The sequence below is a fragment of the Microtus ochrogaster genome, linkage group LG3 (assembly GCF_000317375.1).
Source record: "Microtus ochrogaster isolate Prairie Vole_2 linkage group LG3, MicOch1.0, whole genome shotgun sequence".
Taxonomy (NCBI): domain Eukaryota; kingdom Metazoa; phylum Chordata; class Mammalia; order Rodentia; family Cricetidae; genus Microtus; species Microtus ochrogaster.
The window spans coordinates 14,830,342-14,855,871 of NC_022029.1; the positions used below are offsets into that span (position 1 = coordinate 14,830,342).

The following is a 25,530-nucleotide window of genomic DNA, read 5'->3' on the forward strand; positions in this document are numbered from 1 at the left end:
TCCACAGTACCCGGAGCATGAATCCCTCCAGATCTAGTAAGGAGGAGGCATTAGACTCTAAGTCAGCCGTTGTGTGCTGTTCCCCAGGCCTTGCTGAGACAGTGTTGGAATAGTCACCTGCTCTCTTTGCATAGCCCCCTGGGAATTTCTAACCTGACAACTAGAAAACTGATTTAATGAAGTTGAAGAGGCTAGATCATTTTTACCTGTTCAGTCTCTCTCCTGGATGGTCCCATTTTTCCAAAAGAACATGACACATTTTTGTTTTAGAGACTTACTATTGATGAAACAAAAGGTGATGCAGTGAATTAGTTTATACCGTGTACTAAGAAATGAATTATTTGCATATGTGTGCATGTTGATATTTCCCCAAATCAATTATGAGATCAGCAATACCAGACTCCTCACAGTCCTGCAGTTCTTTGAGTCTTTAAGTTCAGTATGGCTTTAGGATAGGGTCATTTCAGGTTCCCTCTCCTCAGTTGCCCAAGGTACTAACTGGGGACATCTCCCTGGACACCTGCGAGCCCGTCTAGAGTCAAGTCTCTTGTGGTGCATTCGGTTAGCGCATTCGGCTGTTAACCGAAAGGTTGGTGGTTCAAGCCCACCCAGGGACGATGGCTTTTAACAAACAACTTTCCATGTTTAAAGCACACTTGTGTGCTGACTTGCCAACTGGAAAGTGCACACTCCTACATTCTTCCCAGAAATTTACAAAGCCCACACAAAACCTCAGCTTCTGTATTTAAGGGATTCATTACCTTGCCTGTCACATGCTGTATATTAATGTCCTGGCGTCTGGTAGGGAAATGAGCAAGCAAGGGCATGTTGGCAGGCTTCCTGGTGTAAGAGTGGAGACAGAGACCATGTAGAGCTCATTTGCTGTGATGCTGTCTTAGTAGATGTCGTTTTCCTTTCTTACCTGACCTTGCTCTTGCTTCTTTCTAGGTTTATTTAAGGATAGCATACAAAGTAATGAGGCTCATTGAGTTATTTCCTTACATATATATCATTGGATTTTATTGGATCTTCTTCTCTGACTACTTTCCTCTTTTGTTCTCTTACTGGCCCCCTGCCTCCCTCTCAGATAGTCACCGTTTTACTTTCATGTTCTGTCTCCTTTTGCTTAATGTCGCACTCTCCTGTCCTATACCCTGCTTTGTGCTTTCTTGACATAAATATGCACACACACACACACACACACACACACACACACACAGAGAGAGAGAGAGAGAGAGGGGGGGGGGTATTTAAACCTAGATTCCATATATGTAGTAAAATATGCTTGTGTTTCTGAGTCGTGCTACTATGGAAATCATACAAAAGTTCTACAAGCTACAATTAAAACTAATGTATTATCCAGATGTTTTATACCTGAGTATATATCCCAAACACAACATGCCACAAAGATACTAGCATATTCACATTAAATGCTCCAATAGTCAAATTAGTTAATAAATGGAATCAGCCTAGATGCCCAGCAGAGAGATGGATAAAAAAACATGGTGCACATACATATCAGACTTTTATTTAACTTCAAGTAAATTGAAGTCATGACATTTACAGAAAAATGGATAGAATGGGAGAGCATTATGTTAAGCTAAATAAGCCAGATGTACCTGTACTTTCCCTGAATGCTTCCAGACTAGATTGAATTATATTTTTGATATATTCTCTTACAATAACCAGGGATATCTGGTTGATTGTCCCAAAGTTGACCTTTAAAAATTCAAGGAAGTATATGAAGGAACTACTATTTCTTAGTTAGTCAACAATATTTTTTATAAAATGAATGCAAGATGCAAACAATATCTTTATGGTGTCATTTGTAGTGCTGGCCCTTTTCTTTGCACATCTGTTTTTAACTGAAAAAAAAAGTAGATTATTAACTCTGGATGGAACCTCAAAATGTCTTATGTAACATTCTTGTTTTGATAATGACTGAAAAATAGTGCCTCTCCTCAAACCACATAAATTTCACTAATGTGTTAGTCCATTTTCTGTTGCTCAAATACAACAGAAAGTGTGCTATATTAAAAAAAATGCTTCATTTTTACAGTTTGGGAGAATGCAAGTTCAAGAGCACGGTGCCAGCATCTTCAAGGCATATGGCAAGGAAACCTGATGGTAAGAGGCATTCTGTAACAAGTGCCAGCATCTTCAAGGCATATGGCAAGGACTTTTTCATTGTATAACCTGATGGTAAAAGGCATTCTATAACAAGACAGCAAGGGACTGGGAGAAGTGTGTTTTAATATAAATTCATTAAACCATGAGTGGACTAATCGTTTAGTGAGAGCTCTGAACTCATGAGCCAGGGAACTACCAATGATCCTACCTCTCTCATTACCAAGCTGGGATCCAATTTCTTGAGCTTGAATGTGTGAAACCTATTTAGACCATAACAGACAAGATTAAATGTGGAACCTACCTATATCCTATCTTTTCCTGGTCTAGATTCTTTCTGCTTCCTGCTCATACTTGTATTTATATGAAACCTTTCCATGTCTTTCATCCATTCAAGACGGGGGATTGGCTTCACTGGTAAAGCTTGCAGCACACTCATTAAAAACAGGAATGAAGGTGGTCTCTCTGACCCAAGGCTGAAGGGCGTATAAAAATTAGAGGACTATGGGAAGCCAAGAGCAGAGTGGGGAGCCCATGGCCAGAGAACTAGTTCTAACAGTTCAGAGCCAAGCAGACAGAGCCAAAAATTGGAGAGGCCAGGGAACAGTAATAAGATTAATAGATAATATACAAGACAGAGCTAACCTGGGAAATTTCTTGGCAAACCATTGTTGTCGGAAGCTAGCTTTTATGTGCCAGCTGCTAGGGAGAAGACAGTGCCAGCTTATTTAAAGGGCCAGGTACAACACAAATAAGAGTGAAAGAGGAGCTCGTGTAGACACAGAAGAAAATATTGGCTTTGCATTAGTCTGAGACTTAAAGTCAGGACGATGAATTAGAAGATGGAGGTGTGGATTAAATCCCATCTCCTCTACACATAAGATGCAAATAATTCTAATTCACAAAGTTTCTTTTATTCCTATAGACTGGGGTGTATGATATCTGCTTAGGTCAACTTATGTAGTCGTAGTTTCCCTTAGAGAGCCCAAAATATAAAATGACTTCAACTTAAAAAAATACCATTTTTTTTTCTTCACACTTATTTTCTCTCACTTTCTGACCTCACAATTGGTGGTCTTGACTTCTGCTTGAGATATATTTTATCTCAAAATATAAATTTAATATAGCCAGTGAGTACTGCAGAGGATGCTTCTACTATATAATCTATTAGCATATGTGTTCAGGGAAAGAGTCATTGGTAGATGAACAAATGGTACAGGCATCTCTCTTTAACAGGGGCCAGAATACGTACCCATGTGCCCATTCATATGTGCATGTTATCTTTAGTTATGTAGTACAGCATCAAGACTGTCTTTGTAGAAAAATGTGCCACCTTGTTCAGCTAAGGACACAGTGGTGTGTCCCGTAGTATTATTCTCCAATATTCTCACTTTCCTCTCATGGAGATATGACTTGAGAACCCAGAATTCTAAGAGATCTTTTAAACCTCCTTTATTCTCAGTTTGTTCTTTCTATAATGCCCTCTTCCTTGGACTGACTAAGCATCTCTCTCAATCACTTGATCTTTCCGAATTCCTCCAAGGTGCATTCATCTAGTTCTCATCATTTCACCCCAAACCATTCCAAATCAATTGACCCTGGTATATGAGTCCATGTGTGAGCCTTGTAAGACAAAAAAATGCAAAGCCAGCATTCTTCAGAGTTTTCAATTCAAGAGCACAGTCAAGAGTTTCACAGGCTATGTGTATGACATTTACAGTTAGATATACCATAAATAAAGACCAGGTACTTCTCACAGTAAATTTGTTGTCTTGTGGTTTTAGCAGGACTGTCTTCCTTTGAGGGCCTGAAGAAAGCATCTGTCTTATGTTTATATTGTAGCTTCTAAATTGTGCTGGAAATCAGCACTCCCTAGATTCTATTGTCTCTGTCTCTGTCTCTGTCCCTTCATGGAGCATGTGCCCCTGGTTTTAATTCCCATTCTCTGAAAGGCACTAGTCATTGTAACCTCATTTTGATTATTTATATTCATGGAAATCCTATTTCCAACTAAGATTTCATTCTGAGGAGCCAAAGGGTATGATATGATTTCAACATATGAACATATACTCTATTCCAGAGTAATACTTCCTAAAAGTTCTATGGGGCTGGGCTTTATTCTCTCTTCCCTCTAAACCCTTCTGGTTCCATAGAGTTTTCTTTCCAAGCTCTTCCTCAGTGACCACACTACACATGGAATTCACCTGTTAGTTCCCAGTTTGTACTTAAGCTTGAGTGTTTCTATTCTTGACTAGATTTAAAATTTTTTAAAATCAGGAGGTGTATCACTGTCATTTTTGTTGTCTTAGCAACTCGCAGTCACTAAAGCCAGAAGGTGACTGGATCTTGGTGACTTGAAGATTCTTTGTATGGTGTAGCATAGTCCAGTGTTTTTCCATGGCCCCCCTTTCACATTTTCACTGCAGTGTTACCCTCAATTTCTGTCATATAGTCAACAGGAGGAAGAACCTCAGGGAATCCCAGCCTTCTGTAGAATCTTCTAGAACACATTCTGTGGCAAGGACCCTAAGGAGAGTATTGGGAAGAGACATTGGTTCTTTGTCACAGCACCTAGGTTACTTCCTCTGATCAAAGTTATAAGCACGAGGAGATTCTATTCTTCACTACTGAACAAAGGGGATCTCATCCAAGATCACCATGATAGCCTCTAACGTCACAAGGTATTCGCACTCATGCTGTTTGCAGCAATAGTAGACACAGAATAGATTCACCAAGCTGCTAGTGCTTTGACATATAAAATGAAGGGAAACACGAAAGAATCCATATGCAAGTTCATTTGCATCTGCAAAGAGCCCAAGAAAAAGATACGTCCATAATTCCATATAATATCTACATAGTGTATAGAATATTGAGCAGATTAAAAACGTATGCGTCTGTGACCTTTTTGAATAAATGATTGGGTTTTGTGGACCAGAGGCTAGAGATCGTGCTTGCTCCTAAGGCAGCAAAGCAGATGGTGCATTAATAATGGGGATATTAGGAAGATCGGCTTCCCAATTCCAGTGTATTCATTAATACACTTTAGACAGTTTAATTGCTTCCTGAAACACTAATTGAAAGAGGTTCATTTGCAAACGCCTAGGTTCTAATAATATAAATCTGGCGCAGTGCCACAAAAGCCCCTTAAATATCATTATAAGATAAATTGTGGCATTTAACTAAAGACAGCTAGATCTTAAAAATAAAGCCAGCACAGAGAAATGTATAAATTTCTTTCAGAGTGTGGAAAAGGAAACACAGTACGTGTGAATCCTTCCCGCATCGGCGTTTCTGCAGTGCTCACCGACGTCACGCAAGCGAGCCCTGGGATTACGAACATCTGGCAAACTCTGTGACTTCGGCGGCACAAAGCAGAATGCTCTCGTTTACATAAACTCATTTCCTAGAGGAATAGCTGTGGAATCTGTTATTTCAAGAGAATATGTGACTAAGTGCTGTTACACCTTTGAGCGAAGGACTTTCCCCTTAGACTCACGCTGCCTGCTGACCTTCCTTAAGTCGGATTTCATGCCTTTATAGGCATATTGATTTTACATGCACTTCCCCGGTATTTACCAAACAAAACTCTGCGCAGTTAGGATAAGAATACATAAGGAGTTTGCCTCGATGTGGAAAACGAGCACAGATTGATCGTTGTAACAATTCCCAGTTTTTGTTTGGTGGAGTAATTTCTGGAATGAACGATGGGTGTTGATGAATTACGTGTTGGCTGATGATGCTGTGTGTAAACCATGAGCTTGTTATGAGAAAACAGAATCAGAAGTTCAAAGTCGCTCAGCAATGCTGCCATCCTTCACTTAAAGGAAGAGAGAGGCATGCTTACCATCTCCAGGACCCCAAGCTCAGGCGCATACCCAGGACCATCGCAGGAGTTCGTGGCATCCGCTTAGAATATGGACAAATAGACTCACATTCAAAATGCAAGGTGTGGAATATGGTGAAAATCAGTAACTCAAATGCTTCTTTCAAAGAAGACAGGTGGCATACAGGAGGAGAGACAAGGCCTATGAAACCTTTAAGGTAAACCAAGAAAACTGTTTAGGGTCAAGATCCACCAAGCTTCTCAAGGAGTAAGGAATTTCCTCTCAAGAAAATGAGAAATGATCCATTGCTTTCAAAGGCTTGCACAGCCCTGTTGTTATCAGGACAGGAATCTTGTTTGCAGTCCCACCTGTGATAAGGAGCGGCTGGCTCAACCGTATCTGCATGTACATATACACCAATTGGATCAGGCCTGTCAATCCATAGTGCTGTTTGAGTGTTCATCCTACTTCGTATCTCAGTTATGAATTTAAGAGTTGTGTTTTACTATACTTGTTTAGAAAAAAATTGAAATTAAATTTTTGTACTTTAATTTAAATATAAACAGTAAAATTTTTCTCATCTCCTCATTCCCCAGTCTTTTGACCCTAAACTTCCCAAAGACAAATGTTACAACTTCAATAAGCAGTCAGATGAAGTACCTATTAGAGAAATTCCGCCAACTATAGTCTTTGCTCCTCACTTCTATCACTGAAACGGTCTATACAATGCCGTGAACTTTACTCTTTTCTCCCTCCCTCTTTTCCCTCTCCAGCTCCTTTTCTCCCTTCTCTCTCCCTTTCTTTTCCTCCTTTTGCATTTTTCCTGTTCTTACCTTCATTTCAATGATTGGACAAGAAGTTGCTAACTAAACTCTGCTTGAGATAAACAAGGCATGTCCCCATGTACATCATCTACTTTCTCATCACTTTTCTTTTTTTAAATTGATTTTTTTTTTGAGCTCTACATTTTTCTCTGCTCCCCTCCCTGCTTCTTCTTTCCCCTTCAACCCTCTCTCAAAGTCCCCATGCTCCCAATTTACTCAGGAGATCTTGTCTTTTTCTATTTCCCATGTAGAATAGATCTATGTAAGTCTCTCTTAGGGTCCTCATTGTTGTCTAGGTTCTCTGGGTTTGTGATTTGTAGGATGCTTTTCTTTGCCTTATGTTTAAAAAATTACCTATGAGTGAACGCATATGATAATTGTCTTTTTGGGTCTGGGTTACCTCACTCAAAATAATGTTTTCTAGCTCCATTCATTTGCCTGAAAAATTCAAGATGTTGTTTTTTTCTGATGTGTAGTACTCCATTGTGTAAACATACCACATTTTCCTTATCCATTCTTTGGTCGAGTGTCATTTAGGTTGTCTCCAGGTTCTGGCTACAACAAATAATGCTTCTATAAACATAGTTGAGCACATGTCCTTGTGGCATGATTGAGTATCCTTTGGATATATACCCAAAAGTGATATTACTGGGTCTCGAGGAAGATTCTTTCCTAATTTTCTGAGAAATCACCACACTGACATCCGAAGGGGTTGTACCAGCTTGCATTCTCAACAACAATGCAGAAGTGTTGTCTTTACCACACAACCTCTTCAACATAAGTTGTCATTAGTGATTTTGATCTTGGCCATTCTTACAGGTATAAGATGGAATCTCAGAATTGTTTTGATTTGCATTTCTCTGATGGCTAAGGATGTTGAGCATTTCTTTAAGTGTCTGAAATTGAGAAGCTCCTGTAAAGCAAAGGGCACAGTCAACAAGACAAAACGACAGCCTACAGAATGGGAAAAGATCTTTACTAACCCCATATCAGACAGAGATCTGATCTCCAAAATATACAAAGAACTCAGGAAACTGGTCATCAAAAGAACACATAATCCAATAAAAAAAATGGAGTCCAGACCTAAACAGAGAACTCTCAACAGAGGAATGTAAAATGGCTGAAAGTCACTTTTCTTTATATGCCCTTCCAGTGAGCTCCACAAACTGGGAATTATTCTCTTCCCTTTTACAATCTTATCTCCTCAGTCACTAAGGTTTGAATAACTTGTCTTCTAGCTTCTAACTAGTTTTCTTCTCTTCTGTCATAACTTTCTTAATCAACCCTTCATGTTGCTTTTCTCTAATCAAATGTGCCAACTTGAAGTCTGACCTACCATCCTACTGCTTATAGACTACCAAATAAAGAGGAAATTCTTCAGAGAAGTGCCCTTCCATCCTACTAACCAGGCTTTCTTTTCTTTACTTTCAGGGTTCTGACTTTTGTTTTCAGTCAAGAGAGTTTCTTCTACAAACTCCATATAGCCTTTGAGTCATTCAGTGATGATAATGTCACACACACACACACACACACACACACACACACACACACACACACACACACAGTCATTATTCAACTCTCTAATAGTTATTCCTTGAAGTAATAATTTTTTCTCATTTAAGATTTTTATAACGTAGTCATTTGTCTGGAGATTAGCAAGTAACAGCTTGTCAAAAAAAATGACTGTCAATTGTAATGAAACATAACAAACAGAAATAGTAAGACTTGGGTTTGGTAAAAAAAAAAAGATATATACAGAGTAAGACCCATATAGTGTCAAATTAGGGGGCCCCAAAGTCTGTAACACAATAAGGTCTTTTGAGGATTTATGTGGCATATCTATACAATGATGCCTAGCAATAGAACCAGACAGTGTATAGACTAGTTCTGTCTGATTTTCTTGCTCATATTTTCATAACTGTTTTGTGGATCTATGCTTTATAAAATGAACACGTGTATGTCTGTATATTTATCTATGGGTATTCATGGATGTGTGCTTTTTATGTTTCAGCACCCTGAGGATATATATGTTAAAATCTGAATGATGACCCATTTGAGAGAGCAAATAAGAGTTACATATGTGGATTTTAAGATATAGAAGTTCTTCTTCCAATCAGATTGGTGACAAAGTCTCCAATTACCTTGTTTAGAAGGGCATGTCTGTGATAAAATGCAGAATTATGTTAGCTAAGGAAAAGTTTACCCACAACTCTGACATGAAGATCCAGAGGGAAGACAGATTGGAAAGCAAGGTGCTAATGCTTAAGGAGAACAATGATATTTTCTGAGATTTTAATGGAAAAAGAGGGGGAGGGGATGAAGAATGAATTCTAAACCATGTGTGTGTGTGATTGTGTGTATGTGTGTGTGTGCTTGTGTGTCTCTCTGTGTGTGAGAGTGTGCCTGTGTGTCCTTCTCTGTGTATGTGTGTGTTGGGTAGATGTGTTCATGAATGTGTATCTGCATTTAGTATTTAGTGGCCAGAGGTTGACTCCGAATGTTATTCTTCAGGACATCACCCACTTTTAATCTGTAGACAGAGTCTCTCACTCATCAGAACTTGAACTCACTGACTCAGTTAGGCTAATTGGCCAGCAAGCCCCAAGGATCTGCCAACTAGTACTGTAGAACAAGCATGCACTGCCATACTAGGCTTCTTTTATGCAGGTTCTGGGGATTGGACTGAGGCCTGTATACTTGTGCAACAAGCTCTTTCCAACTGGATTGCCCTCAAGCCCCTGGGTCAAGTTTTGACTATAGGCATGCTACTTAGATTAGCTTCTGCTATAGTATCTATTATGTGATTGTGTCATATCTGGTGACTTGTAAAACAGGTCCTAATTATGAGGAAGCATTTTTTAAAAGAGGAGGGGCCAGGTGGTGGTGGCATAGGCCTTTAATCTCAGCACTCAGGAGGCAGAGGCAAGCAGATCTCTGAGTTCAAGGCCAGCCTGGTCTACAAGAGCTAGTTCCAGGACAGGACAGGTTCCAAAGCTACAGAGAAATCTTGTCTCAAAAAGCCAAATTAAAACAAAAAAAAGGAGGATTGTTGTTAGAGCTTGCTTGTTCGTTTCCCAGCCATCCAGACCCAAAATTATCACTCAGAAACTATATTAATTACAACACTGCTTGGCCTTTTAGCTTATGCATATTTCTAGCTAACTGTTACATCTTAAATCAACCCATCTCTATTAATCTATGCATCACCATGAGATCATGGTCTACCAGTAAGGTTCCAGCATCTGTCTCTTGTGTCAGCTACATTGCATCTCTGTAACTCTTAACTACTCTTTCCTCCTCTATCTGCATGGAATTTCCACCTTGCCCTATTCTGCATTGCAATAAACCCAGAGCAGTTTTATTCATTAACCAATGGTATTTACAGCATACAGAGGGGATTCCCACATCAGTGGATGCCAAAGGGACAAAGAAATTTTGGATTAGACTCTGTGGGTTATGGAAGTCCTGGGTTCTCATGGCAGATATCAAAGGCCACCTGTAAGACTTAACCTCCTGCTATCAATATTTAAATTCCCACCAGTCTGAACCACTCTCATTATTTTCTAGCCTCTATTTTTCACAAATTTCTCTCTATTCACTGCTAAAGAGTTACAATTGTACATGGGGAGTTGTCCTAAGAACTGTCACTAACATTTGGGTCAAATCAAGTTAAGTGTTTGCAGATAAATGAGGATTCAGAAATTACAACCACAAGAAAAAAGACCAGGAGAAAAAGGTGCCTTGCAATGCTTATATTTCCTAAGCCCTTCAGACATTTAGGTTAGTTGCCTTAGAATTGTATTCATTGACATAGACATGACTAGAGATGAATAAGAAAGTGTGTGTGTGTGTGTGTGTGTGTGTGTGTGTGTGTGTGTGCGTGCTTGAGTGTAGGTGCATGCAGATGCAAACACTATGTACATCATATAGAGGCCAGCGGAGGGTGTCAGGTGACTTCTTCTTTTGCTCTGGCCTTTAATTTTTGAGACACTGTCTCTCACTGAACATGAATCTCACCATTTGGACTTGGCTGGCTGGCCAGCATGTTCCAAGGGCCTGTTTACCTCCACCCTTCAGATGAACTAGGAAACTCCAAACAGGAAACTTGAATGGACGATAGCATCTTCTGCAGGCAGTTAGAATCAGATAGCCCCTGCCAAAAAGATCAACACACCAGTCTCCCAACCCTTCCTGCTCTATAAAATCTGCAACAACTCACCAGCACCTTAGTGTGCAGTCTCCACTGCCACTGAGAACCTGCTGCTGTCCTTTATTGTTCCATTGAGATCAATCTTTTCTTTGTTTTCTTTCCACATCGCCTCAATCAATTCAGATCTAAGAGTTGCAGTTGGCTTCTATTTGGGTGCCAGGGACTTTCACAGCAAGTACTTTTACCAACTGAGCTATCTCCCTGGTCTCTATAATAAATTTTTTAGCTCTCTCCATTGTGTCTCCGACAAAAATCGCCTTCCCTCTCCCTCCCTCCACATCACATGTTCTTGTGTGTGCACCCTGAACAAACACAACGTCGAGCACTAAAATCCACGGTAAATAATTTCTTCTCTACTTGTTTGCATTTTCTTTTGTACAAATCTTCACAGAATTAGCCTTGCAAATCAAAAATCACATTTGAGCAGAAAAGGAAGCAGCGTGTTTTAACTTGACACAAAGTAAGTTTTAAAGATGGGGCAGTGTAGATAGGTGTATTGTTCGTGCCCATTAGACCAGGCTGAGGGATTTTCTGCTTGAAGACACTTAGGAGTTGTCCTTGACTTGAACATAGTGAGATCTCTTAAATAACCTCAGATTTCATAGTAAAACTCTCAGGTCTCATGCAAGGACCATTTGTCCATCTCTACTTTTCTTAAGTATCTTAATGCTATTCCAGCTTTTATTGTTCTCTGTTGTGTCTTGGTGGATGGCTTCATTCTGGAGTTTGAAGAAAATCAGTGGTGAAAAGTCTTACTGATTCTCCAGAAGATGGGAGTTCATTGGTTCATTGGTCACCAGCATCCACAGAAGACAGTTTACAACTCTTTGTAATTTCCAACTCTAGGGAATCTGACACACCACAGAAGACAGTTTACAACTCTTTGTAACTTCCAACTCTAGGGAATCTGACACACCCCCTCTGCTGGCTTCCCAGGGCACCTCCCCACACGTGACAGACTCTCACACAGACATCACATGAATAAAATATAAACCTTGGAGAGTGTTATATAATTAAAACATTTCCTCCTTTCCCTGTCCCCACTCAAAATCCTCCCATATACACATTCCCAATCTCCTTCAAATTCATGGCCTCTTTTTCACTATTGTTATTGTACGCATATGTGCATACACCCCTCCCCCTTCCCCTTGTTGTAAAGGTCCAGCTTTAGGAAGTAGCCTTGACCAAGTTGGTTGTTCTTGCCTCAAGAATACAGGCATGCAAAAGCAATTTAAAATACTAATTTTTGCAAGCATGACATCTAGTGTGAGAAAGGAAAGCATCATTCAGTAGGATACTAGGCTTGTTTCTCCTATGGCTTGATTTTAGCCCTCACTCAAGCCCCCTCTGTGCTTTAATTGAGTTTAGAATTTGTTTTCAAAGATAATTTAAAACTGAAAGATCTCCTGATGGTATTTGGTCCACTTATGTAATTTAGCTCAGTTCTTTTACATGTCCTTTTTATCCATTTATATGACGCAAATAAAATAATACATATGTTCTTAAATACTTAATGCAGTTTTAATAAGGACAGCCGTATTAAATTTTACCAGGTAGAATACTTGTGTTTATTAGTTATCTCTACCTGAGCATGATGGAAGAACAAATATACTCACATTTTGTGTGTGTATGGGGTACGTCTATGTATGTGTGTGTGTGAATGCATGCACACACTTGTCTACATATGTGTAGAATTCAGAGGCATCCAGTGTCTTTATTTATCACTCCATTTTATTCTCTGAGGCATGTTCTCTCATTACTAAATCTGGAACTGGCATATGTCACAACCCTAATGGGCCAGAAATCTCCCCTCTTCCCAGGACTGAGGTTAAGGGTATGTGCTGCCATGCCTATTTTTATATGACCACTGGGCTTCAGAACTCAGGTCCTCATGATTACACAACAAGTTCTGTACTGACTGAGACATCTCCCCAGCCCCAAGTGTTCTCAATTTCTATACAGTCCTCTCTCTGCTCACAACAAGTACCCTAAATCAATGAGGGCTTAGTCTCTAAACTCTGTAGAAGAATGCAGTTTGTTCAGTTTGATATTTTGGAATATTGAATTATCACTTGACATTATTATCTAATTTGGGTTATGTTTAAAAGTCAAAGTCATTAAATATTTTAAGTTTCCTTTGAGATTTGTCTTCCCTTATTAGGATTGGGACATGGAGAGAAAGGATATCTGAAGGAAATTGGTAATGAATTTGCCAAACCTCATGTGTAAAAGGGGTCAAGTTCCCATAAAGAGGAGTGGAAGAGAACATGATTGCAAAATTGAGAGTTTCAAGGAGATTTAGAGGTCAACTTTTTCCTCTTTAACTAAATGTTTAGAGGAAAATTATTTTATCCTTTTGGTTAAGGTCTCTGCAGCCCAGGCTAGCATCTTGTTATGTAGCTGAGGATGACTTTGAATTTCTCATTTGCTTGGTCCCCCTTCTGAGTGCTGGTATTGCAGGTGTGTGCCATACACACACTTCATGAGATACCAGAGATCAAACCCAGGGCATTGTGCAGCTATCAAGTACCCTAGCCATGGTGTTATACCCTCAGACTCTCTTGGGTTTTTTATTGTCCCATGCTCAGGAGAGAGGACAAACAAAAGGGGTACGCTGAGAACTCAGAGGTTATGGCAGTGGTGCTGGAGTAAACTACAAAGACAGCTGTCTTTAGAATGTATTCAATTCATATAGAAAACGTCCTTCCCTATTGATAGTCTGTCTTATAGGTAAAGAAGGTCAGAAATGCTCCTCATTTGTTTGCTGGGGTTATGGTCTTTGATGACAAAACAAGCCAGACATCCAAAACATCCAAAAATATATTTCACTTCTTATACAACAGTGTGGACAGATATAGCTCAAGGAGCATGTGTTTGTGTATCTGTTTTATAAAGAGATTGGAGAAGTTCTTTTCTTTCTTTCTTTCTTTCTTTCTTTCTTTCTTTCTTTCTTTCTTTCTTTCTTTCTTTCTTTCTATAGATCTCTGTGTATAAACTCCTGGGAGTTTGGCTATATAATAATTAGCTTTTGGAATATAAAATATAGTCCTGAAGAGAACTTGGATGACAAACAGGATAATTTAAATTTCTACATGGCTTCCAGTAACTGACTTGACAGTTTTAGACAGACATATTGATTAATAATTATATCCCTGGCAGTAAGTATCTCCACTAAGCCATTCTCCATTTTATTATAGTGTAAATATGTAATCTACATAAAATTAAAGTCGTTATGTACTTGAAACATTGCCTGCTTGAGAGATGCTTTCTCTAAAGAACAGCCCTGTCTTGAATTGCTAACCCCGCCTTTTTTTTTTGGTCAATTAAATAGTAATTATTCTACTCCTCATTTCAAAACTATATTTCTTTCTATATTATTATTTTGCCTAAATTATGCTATCTCCACCTTAGATGTCTCTTTATAGAGCTGCAAATGATATCAAGTGTGAATATTCTGTGTTCATGTTGGCACCTCTGCTAAACATTGAGCTGTTAAATTATGAATTTGTGGTCTCATCACTCACCATACCAGCCCAGGCTAAATGCTCCCTTAAGACATGTCAGTTTTCATCTAAGCACAATTTCAACAGTAAGTGTCTTTTCCCTCGAGAATGCCCTATTTGTTGAAGAAAGATGCAGAAATTTTAGAGTTCTCAAGTTGTACACAGTATCATCCAGTTGGATAAATAATATTGTGCATCTGGAATAATTAATGGCTGACTGGGGGTATTCTACTGTTAAATGCAGTTCAAAATGTTTTTATTTTTCATGTTTTGTAGTTTTTGTCTTTTCCAAAAAGAAAATATTTGGATTTTTCTTAAAAATTTGTAGAGGTTAATGTGTTTAGGGGGTAGCCTAAATGAATGATGTTACAGATATTGTTAAAACAGTGTTTAATATAGTCATGGTGTTTCTAAGGTTATCACTAAGTTTATTATGCTGTATCAAAAGAATAGGGAGAGTTAAAATATGTAAATTGTTTGTAGTTATATCTTACACATATAAGACGTGCTTCACAAAATAATGGTTTTTTTTTTCCAGTTCAAGTGACTTTTATCTTGCTTTGGGGTATTTCATAACTGACAGTGTTAGACTTTAGGTATACTATGGGCACACTGAAGAATAATGTAACTTCATGAATTGTTCATTTGTAGGGTCATGGAAAGGGATTTCTATTATGTTTATGAGTACCTTAAAGGATGGAATAACCTTATATTTTTCCCAAAGGTAGACCCCTTTGAAAACCTTTCATCTATACATATTGACTTAAAAAATGTATATAGCATCAGATTTGAGAGGAACCTGGACCAGGTCCTGCTTTAAGAAGCATGGCTCCAAGTTTACAAAATGGCTCCTGCAGAGTATTTTATGATTCATTCAGAAATGCGCTAGACTCAATCAATGGATAAACTTTCCTACAGTTGGCTTAAGTTTTGCTAGGGACTTATCTACCATGTAGTTTTGGCTACAAAGGGACCAGTAAGTACACAAATGCCTGACTTCAGACATACCAATCATCTGGATAAACTACAAAATAAGACTGTAGAGATGAGCAGATAAGAACCAACCATTCCATATACCACACACACACAAACAAATATACATACACACAAGCACACAATACATACACACATATACACACATATATACATGCACACACATACATGAATGTGTACATACATACGTACACACACATACATACCCTCATACACACATATATTCAAACACAGACACACACACACACATATATATATATACTTAAACACACACATTAACAGATATATACACAAACTTAAATACATACACACATACACACACACCTCACCATCTTCCTGCATAGCCAAGTCTGCACTCTCCTGTTCTGTAAATCCTTATTGCAAAGGGAAGTAAACCCAGATTCTTCCAGGTCTCCTAACTTTATCTCCCTTCTAACCCTGAAAACCAAAGAGAACAATTTACCTAGGACTCAGAGATGTTGTCAGTTTTGTTCACTGCCATATTTCACTAGCAAAATGACTAATACATTATAGGTAGAGAGCACGAGCAAGGAATGCAGGACCACGAGGGGTGGACCCACACACTGAGACAATGGGGATGTTCTATTGGGAACCCACTAAGGCCAGCTGGCCTGGGTCTGAAAAAGCATGGGATAAAACCGGACTCGCTGAACATAGCAGACAATGAGGACTAATGAGAACTCAAGAACAATGGCAATGGGTTTTTGATCCTACTGCACGTCCTGTCTTTGGGGGAGCCTAGGCAGATTGGATGTTCACCTTACTAGACCTGGATGGAGGTGGGTGGTCCTTGGACTTCCCACAGGTCAGGGAACCCTGATTGCTCTTTGAGCTGATGAGAGAGGGGGACTTGATCAGGGGAGGGGGAGGGAAATGGGAGGAGGTGGCGGGGAAGAGGCAGAAATCTTAAATAAATAAATAAATAAATAAATAAATAAATAAATAAATAAAAAGAGATCAGAGAGAAAGTTGCTGCCTCTAAGCAAGGTTGTTCTAATGACTGGGTGTTTGAATCATGGCCTGAAGAAAGCAAAAGAACTAGAGGATGAGCAATGTGGGCATTGGGAATTCAACATTTGGAGCAGGTGACTTGGAAGGCCAATTAGATGACGGTTACATAAAGGCCTGAAATTTGAAGGTTGGCGGCCATGGATAATCTCCGCTTCACACTGGAAATTCACAATTTGAAACTGTTAACTTACAGGAGTCAAGAATCTTTGAGCTAAATGGGCTGACCAAGAAGAGAATGTAGATGGGAGAGGCTCAGAAACCAAACCCTGAGGTACCACAAATCTAGAGATTGGAGATGGGAGGAGAAATGTCTACGGGAGACATTTATCAAACAGTTGAGAGAGAATGATTTCAGGAACCAGGGAAAAAAAGATAGTAACATCCAAAATATCTGTACTTAATATATTAAATATCTATCTAATATCTAAAGTCCACTGTAATTCTGACTAGAATTTTTTTTGTATTACTAGGAAACTATTTTAAACATTGAAGAAACAGTGGTGATGTAGGGTATATCATTTTAAAAACTCAACTATAATTGCATCATGTCCTTCTTCCCTTCTATCCCACTTCCCTCCTCAGTTCCTCTCAAATTAATGGTTTCTTCTTATTTTGTTCTTATTGTTACACACACACACACACACACACACACACACACACACATGCACGCACGCACGCGCGCACACACACACACACACACAAACACAAACACAACTTGCCTTTTCCACTTAGTGTTATTTCAGGGTTGATCACTTGATATTGGATAACCAACGAGGGAGCTCAACCTTGGAAAGACATTATTCTTAGTTGGCTGTAGTCCTTGACTGTCTGGTTTTGGCTAGGGATGATCTTCCCCTTCCATGTTAGTATATCTGTTGCTATTGTCTTTGCTTAGGTTTTGTGTAGGCAGTCATATTGCTGAGCTATCCCTGTCATGTCTAGGAGACACAACCTCACAGCATCTTTCCCAGTCCTCTGGCTCTTACCGTCTTTCTGCCTACTCTTCCACAAACTCCGTGCCACTCAAGTGCAGGAGCTGGGTGATAGATACATCCATTGGAGCTACACACCCCACAATCGATTGTTCTCTGTGTTTTGAGCAGTTGTAGCTTTCCATAATTGTCTCTAATATAAAGGGAGGCATCTTTGATAGGAGGTAAGCACTACATTTACCTGTGGGTAGAAGGGCATATAATTAAAATTAAGAATTATGCTTCTTTAGTAAGGTGGCAATAGTAGGTTCAGAAATCACTTTTATTGTCTACATGTTTATATTCAGAAATGACTGAAGCACAGGTGAAAAGATAATGCGCTTAACTTTATTTCCTGAGAGCTGTTCATGCCCACCGACACAGTTCTATTTGACCAACTTAATTTCCACACATGCTTCAATTTTCTCAGAGTAGTTATATTTTTTCCTGTGAATTCCCTGTCTGGGTTGGTAACATGTCCTCCACCTCCAGCTGTTTCTGAAGACCGTTCTCAGGACTGAGTTCCTGTCAGCTCAAAGGAGCATGAGAATGAATAATGAAAACAACCTTAGTGGAGAGTGAGTTACCAGTTTGGAGGGAGAGCCCAGTGATTCATTAAACACACCAAGAGTCTGTTCTATATCAGTATCCCTGGCAAGAGGGTCCAAATAGAAAATGATGAGTAAGGAGAGCAAATAGAGTCCCCGGGACAACCAGAGAACTGACTAGCATCATATATAGAACATTAGGCAAAAAGGGAGCTTTTAAGAAATCTATATATGTATGAGTAAATGGAAGAAAAGGTATTTAATGACTTAGGAAACTTACTAATATTTTTCCCTGTAATTTTCCCAATATATATTCAACGATTTTATAACAGGAAAGTAAACCTTATTGAACAGATGAATTTAAAGACTTTGTAAATTTAGATTTTCTTTACTCTTTATTGGGCAAAACCTCATGTCTTTTTCTAGTTATGTTTCCATGAAGTTTATGCCCTGTTCACGACTACAGCCTCAGTCACGCTAATGGCCGTGACAACAGCATCATACCTGCTCTCATCACTGCCCGCCAGGGTACTGCCTTCTCCAGCTGATTGTTTTATTAACGATCTTGAAGCTGAAGTACTAAGGAATGAAGAGTATTTAAAAAGGTAACCATGAGGTGCTGGGGAGTCCAGCAAGGAGCCAGTGGTTCTGGTTTCTGAGCCTTTGTCCTCTACAGTTAGGACTTCCAAAGGCCAGCTTTCCCTCTGTCAGTCTTGTGTGGTCTGCTCTGCCTGCCTGCAGACGCTGTGTTGCAGAGGTCACGATTTGTCTTTGATGAAGCTTGGATGGATTGATTTTATTCTCAACATGTTTAAATTGCACTGAGGTTGAAATTTGGGAGGATTTTTTTTGGAAAAGTTCACAATACTCTTACTTTATTAATTTTTTTAAATAAGGGAGAGTTATTATTCAAGCTATGATTATCCAGCAGTTGAATTACCCATCGCCGCTGTGTTAAATTTTATAAAATTAAAAATGTCGCTGAGTGGTTCCAGGATCTCTCTTTTATTCCTTCCGATTTAAATGTGGGAATGCTCATGCCTCTTGTTTTATTTAAAGCAGAGAAGATAGTGTATGTTCAAAGACTGCATTGAGCCCTGGAAAAAGAAATCAAAACAGAAAGATTGTTGAAGAGTCAGCGCCTGCTTGCTTGCTTCTGTAGGGTTACAATCAGGGCAGTTTGCAAAGAAACGTTCATCTCGGGGATCACCACGGCATACTTGGTGACATAAAATGATGAAACAAAATCTTTTTTAGCATCCAAAGGGGTCATGCAGCTCTTAGGCAGCTGTTGTCCTTTGAAATGGTGAGCAAAGCCCTGAAGCCCTGTCTCCCTGGCTGGCACACGTTTTAGTACACGTCTAGTTACCATGGTTTTGACAGAGCTGTAGTAGGCGGAGCCAATGATGGGAGCAAAGTGGGTCACAGCCGGTACAGGTGGTGTGCTGTCCCCCCCTCTCACTCTGGGAAGTGGATGATCTCTTCTCATTTTCCCAGATGAAGCGATGGAGAACTCAGAGCGATGTGATGGCTTACAGGAGACGAGAGCTCACATACGGAGCCTTCAGTCTGAGCCCAGAATCCAGACTTTTAAATTCTTCACCCTGTGCCGCTCCACGTTGGGCTTTATTAGACATGGTGTCCTGAAGCCACCTTAAGCTCTTTATTGCTAGTTATAAAACTTTCTTAAGCACTTCTAAAACCTTAAAAAAAATCCCTTTGTTTCTTTTGTAAGCATCTGCAAACAATCAACACCTCTAAAATGAAATTCACCCAAAAATAGAAAGGCCTTCCAGTAAGATGAAGCCATAAAGAGCACACCTGGCCTACTTGAGAACAAAAAGATCGACTTTGATGGCTCTAAATTGGCCTTCTGCATTAGATGTATTTAGCATGTTACAGATGACCCCGGAGTCACCTCCAGACTGTCAGATGTACCTTTTTGAAGACTTAACATCAGACAGTTTCTGCTGGCTGATGCCATTTACTGAAAGAGAAACAGCGTGACCGGCTAAATCTGAGAAGTAACAGCGATTTTTTAAAATGTGTGTTCCTCCCCACCCACCTGGAAATGACGAGACTCATCCACATAAGGGCCTGCGCCCTGGCCATCAGGCTTCCGTGGAGTGAGTGCTTGGCAATCTAATTGGATGGTGTCTAATCCAGAGCATTCAGCTTCTCACCGCCTGCCTCTACTCAAGAGCTCCAATTGATTGGACAGTGATGGGTGATAAGGATTTTCTCGGAAACTGGGTCCCTAGGCTTCCATACGTCAATAGCAGAAGGAACAGGCCTCAAAGAGTGTCATTCATTGTTCTTGAGAATTATACTCCCAGCTTCTCATAATGGATAGAAATGATTTCAGCATCTCTTTTGTTGCTTATCGACCGGCTCCATCTGTTGCTGTCCTCCAGTTTCTTTAGAATCTTCTCCTCTGCTTTCCCCACCAGAAGTCTGGCTTCCTTCTCTCTCTGTTAATTATCTTCTCATTATTCACAATAAACTATCCAGGAGATGCAGACACTAAACTATTTTTTTTTGTCTTGATTCATCAAACAAGTATTTACTGGTTCCACATTTCAGACATTGGAGATACATCAGCAAAGGGAGAGTCCTCTTGAAGTGCATGCTCCTGGGGAGAAGGCAGGCAGTGAACTTAATAATTAGGAGGTCAGATCGTGATAAGTGCTATAAAGAAAAATAAGATAGGGCAGGAGCGGAGATGCATGCGGATGCCATTTTATTTTGAGCAATCAAGGAAGGTCTCAATTATGAGTGGATGCTTGATTATGAACCCAGAGAATGTGGCATGGAATCTGTGTATGGAACTGTGTGAGGGAGGGTGTTCCTGCCAGAGACCAGAGATTGCAGTCAGGAGCTGAAGGTGGGGAGGAAGGGAGGAAGCAGCCAGGAGATGAGGCCAGGTAGGTAGCTAGATCATGTAGGGTCTTGTGGGCCATTGTGAGAGCTTGGACACAGGCAGCAAGTGATAAATCTGGACTCTGGATGGGTTTAAGGCAAAGGGAAACATAATCTGGCTTTCATTTTGAAAGAATCATTGCAACTGCAAAGATAAGCATAGGCGATATTGAAGGGTGGGAGAGACCTAGGAGAACTGTTACGGTAGCCGAGGAGAAAGAGGAACATGGCTTATGTTAAGCAGGTATAAGGGAGGCAGAAAAGCCCCTTGAATCGGAGATGTTTGTTATGATGATTCTCTTAAGGAAGCTTGGAATTAATGTTTGCAAATGTCTAAAGTTCATTTTTTTTTATTAGCAAGAAAATTTCAGGTACCTTGTGTGCCCTTGACTTTTCAATCTCAAGTCGAGGTTACTTGATACCAGTGAAGAAACAGGTAATGACAGGAGTGATTGACAGCTATGAGCAGCATTCTGGTTCCTAGGCACCTGAAGATGGGAGGTTGCCCAACCACCCCTAACCTATTTGTTTTACATACATAATGGAAAGGCAGGTAGAATCTCTCTCTCTGAGTGGCACTGATGAGTAATGAAACAGATACACTGAAAGCACTTAGCGTGGTGACGGGCAGGCGGCTAGAATTCAATAAATACTGGCTGTTAACCAAATTTATTTTGTAACTGTTCACGTTTGCCTCTACATCCTCATCGAAGGGCTAGGAAATTCTCCTCTTCTCTGAATCCTGAACTGCTATTTATCAGTCTCTGAAACTGCTTATTCCAGCCACTCTCGCATCTCGAATGCATTGCTTTTCGTATGTTCTTGGAGCCACGTTTTTGGTGCCCAAATGATAGAGCAAAGAGAGAGGAGCGAAATGGATGCAGGCAGGGCTTTTACTGGGACATCTGTTACAGCCAGATGGAGATGCCCTGACCACAAGCAAGTCGGTCAGTGACTCCCCCAAAGAAACTAAAAGTGACAGAGAAGTCAGGTAGAGTTGTTGCTGCCAAAAGCGCCTTTCTACATCCTTCCTTCACAGAAGGGAGTTGGTTCTTAAAGAGGGGTCTTGACTGGCCAGAGTCTGAGCTAAGTTAGGGGAAGCTCATTGCTTGGCTTTGACTACTAGGGTAAGGCAGGTTTGCTGGATGCTGTCCCATGCTTATAGTTATTGCATTTTAAATTCTAGACCCATGGGTGAACCCCAGGTTTCTATTTATTTACGGCCTTGTTTGCTTTGCTGTGAAAGCACAAAAGAAGGATCTGATTGCCCTAGCTCCCTTCTGGGTGGTCTCCCACTGCCTTACCAGTGTCTGCAAGCTTCAAATCCTTCACGTTTCTCTCTTCCTGTACTGCCCATATTATCCTGCACTTAATTCCCAGGAAGGTTTTTTTTTTTTTTCCTTAAATCAATCAAGATTATTTCTCAATTACATTCATGGCCAGTCTGGGATCCTATTTATACCTGCTTTCTTGGATTTTTAAAATCATGTGTTGAGGATGTTCATTTTGCTCCTTCTGTCTATATTTCTGTTCATTTCTCTTTCCCATTCCCACCCTCTGACTCTTCTTCTGTCCTCATTTTTCTCTCATTGTAGATACAGGGAGGCTGCTGAGAACCCAGCCCACCCCTTCCAGCCCCTGCTTGCTAAGTAAGGCAGCAGCGTAGTCTCATTTCTTGGTTTCTTCTCCACCTCTCAGGATCTTGTTTTGGGTCCCCATTTTGTTTTAATAACTGCCAGCTTCCTTGTGAGGGAGGCAACTTGACAGTGGGAAGGAGCATATTCAGGACCCACTGGAAAATAGAATTCCTTGTACTATTTTATCCACTAAATCTTGTCAGTGTCCTCATGAGCCTCAATTTGCGTGCCATTGAACAGAGGCACATGGTTTACTGGGATGTATCACTGTGCCTGGGCCCATTGGCTCTATTTCACACTGTGAGTCTTCAGAGAACCTGAACTTCTCAAATGGACTTGCAGTCTGATAAAGCCAGCTGTGATCTTTTTAAGCCCAGGCTTATGGTTTGTCCTGTGAACCTGCCCACATTTGGGTATTCATCCATGATAGTAAGAATGTACTCTTAGATATTTTTTCCCCATTTTGAGTTTTATGATTGCCTGATGACTGCACTTGTATTCTCAATGCATCCCAAGGAGGACTCAAGTGCACTAATGCACACTCAATTTCTATTCAAAAAATAGAAAGAAGATAAAAGAGGGTCCTTAGAGAAACATGACAGCATTAAGAATTATTACAGAGTCTGAGACTTTTTTTCTTAGGTGTGCCATTGATATCCTGTAATTCTGATTTCTTTTTAACTTAAAACTTCTATTTTTTGCTCTTTTTGCACTAGTTTTTTTCTAAATAAAGCAGGGCAGTTAAGCAGCACTTTATGAAGTACATTTATGCATATTCTATTACTTAAATAATGTCTGAAATATAGAAGGCTTCCTTGGAGGGAGTCAAAAATAAGCCAGTTTTCTGCCTTCCGGGAGGTTTCTATCTATTGACTTAGACACAGACATAAAAGAATTAGCTCATGATTATGCAATTGGAATTATCATTATTCCATAGCCAGGCTTGGTCAGGTTACTAGACAGTGTATTTAGTACAGTAGGAGGAAGATTGAAGAAGCTCCTGCCACCTCGCGCTCTCTTTGCTCTATGAGCAAACAGCTTAATCCAAAGCTTCTCCACCTGTCTTCTTGGGAGTGCCAAGAAGTCCCCGCCCATTCCTCCAACTCCAGCCAACTGTGCTGGGCTGGGTCTGTGAACTGATTGCATATGTTATCAAAGAAATTATTGGGATGTCAAACGGCAGTGTCATCTTCCTGGCAACCCGTTCTTGAGCAGATTGTGGTGCAGTAACCTACAGACATATCATTCAAAACGCCAGTCCCACTCCTGGTCTAGCCCTTGCCTCCTCTCTCCAGGCATAGACCCCATCTGGCCAAACAGAAGCACCAATAGATCTAGAGTTCTATATCTTCACAGTTTTTTTCTAGAGCCGAAGCTCACTCCCGTATCATTAGTCATCCTGATGAAAATGTCTGATCATGTTATGACTGATCCTGTCTATTCACCACCTCTCTCTTTTGAATGATGCTTATTGTGTAGCAGACAGAGATCTCCTTGGCATTGTAGTGCACTTTACAACCATGGAGCAGAAGGGCTACGCACTTATTAAACTATAGCAAACCTTGATTTTCGTATTTTCAGCCACAAAGTAAGTAAATACTTAACATATGTGAAAATAGTACTTTTTAAAGAAATAATTTCTCACTTCTCTCCCCCATCCCAGCTCAGACTTGAAATATTTTCGCATCCTTGTTTCTGTTCTTGAGGAGATTGGGTGGAAGTGTTCATGTACTGCCCCGGGTTTCCTTAGGTCCCTTTGATGTAGATTTAGTTTGATATTCCAGATGAACGTTGTGTTTATTTTATTACAGGAAAACACAATTCTCTTCAAAAGTCAGCAAGCATGTTTGAGCTCTTCAAAGTCTGCCTTACACAGAGTACAAAAGCCTGGCTTGTTTAATTCATCGATACGCAATCCTCCACAAATTCACGCAGAAAAACTGCTACTGCACACCAGGTGAGGAGCTCTGCAAGCACTGTGGGGTTAGAAAGGCAATCAAGCTTCTTGTTGATGAGAAATACAGAGCCTCAGAGTACGACTAATCTAAAGCTGAGCAACGTGGAGTTTAAATACCAAAGAGAGACACTTGGAAAGTTTTGTGGAGAAGTGTATGTTTAATTAACATTTAACTTCTTTTTCAAGGTAAAGGGAAGTCTTTTCACTTTCTTGTCTGCAAAATTCAATTTTACAAACTCATGTTTAACATCAAAAAAACATACATCCTATTCGTATAGGGAGAGCCTTTTAGAATCCTTCTAATGTAAATGTAGATTTAGCCAGTGACCAGCCTTCCTTTTAAGGATTTACTTGATAAAAAAAAAATTCTTTCCATGGCTTTAGAAATTATTTTCTTGCTATTCAAAGTGTAAAATTAACTTTAATTTAATAAAAATTTTAATGTGGCATTTCAATTCTGGGCATGTTGCCTCCATACCCCATTTAACATAAGGTATTTTTCATCAATTTCAGATTAAAATAAGGTTGTATATTGATGGCCGAAATTAGAACTGACATCCTTCTAATAATAGAATTATGCAAAAAGCAAGACAAAACAAAAACAAAAATAAAGAAATATTGTGTGGAATATTGTCATTGTCATTTCTGCCCTAAAATCCAAGCTAAACGTATTATAGAAAAACAAACAGAACAGAACAGAACAGAACAGAACAGAACAGAACAGAACAGAACAGAACAGAACAGAACAGAACAGAACAGAACAGCAACAAAACCCTTTGATTCTCCCTGGTGCCGTTGCATGTCTATGGTGTTGCCTCTGTGCTGTGGAGTGGAAACGGGCTGGCTGTGCAGCAGCTAGCAGAGCTGCACACAATCGTAGCTCTCTAGACCCTGAGTAATGAGGTGTTGGACAAATGACTTCAAGTCTCTTCTTTCTATTACCAAAACAATAGCAAGTATTTTTCCCCAGAAGGCCTCTGCTGTT

General features: G+C 39.9%; 1 non-coding gene across 1 annotated transcript; it reads left to right on the forward strand.

Annotated features, from left to right (window-relative positions):
* Positions 1-542: 542 nt before the first annotated feature.
* On the forward strand, positions 543-617 carry Trnan-guu. The gene has a single exon. It is a non-coding gene; the product is annotated as a tRNA-Asn (tRNA).
* The last annotated feature ends 24,913 nt before the right edge of the window (positions 618-25,530 follow it).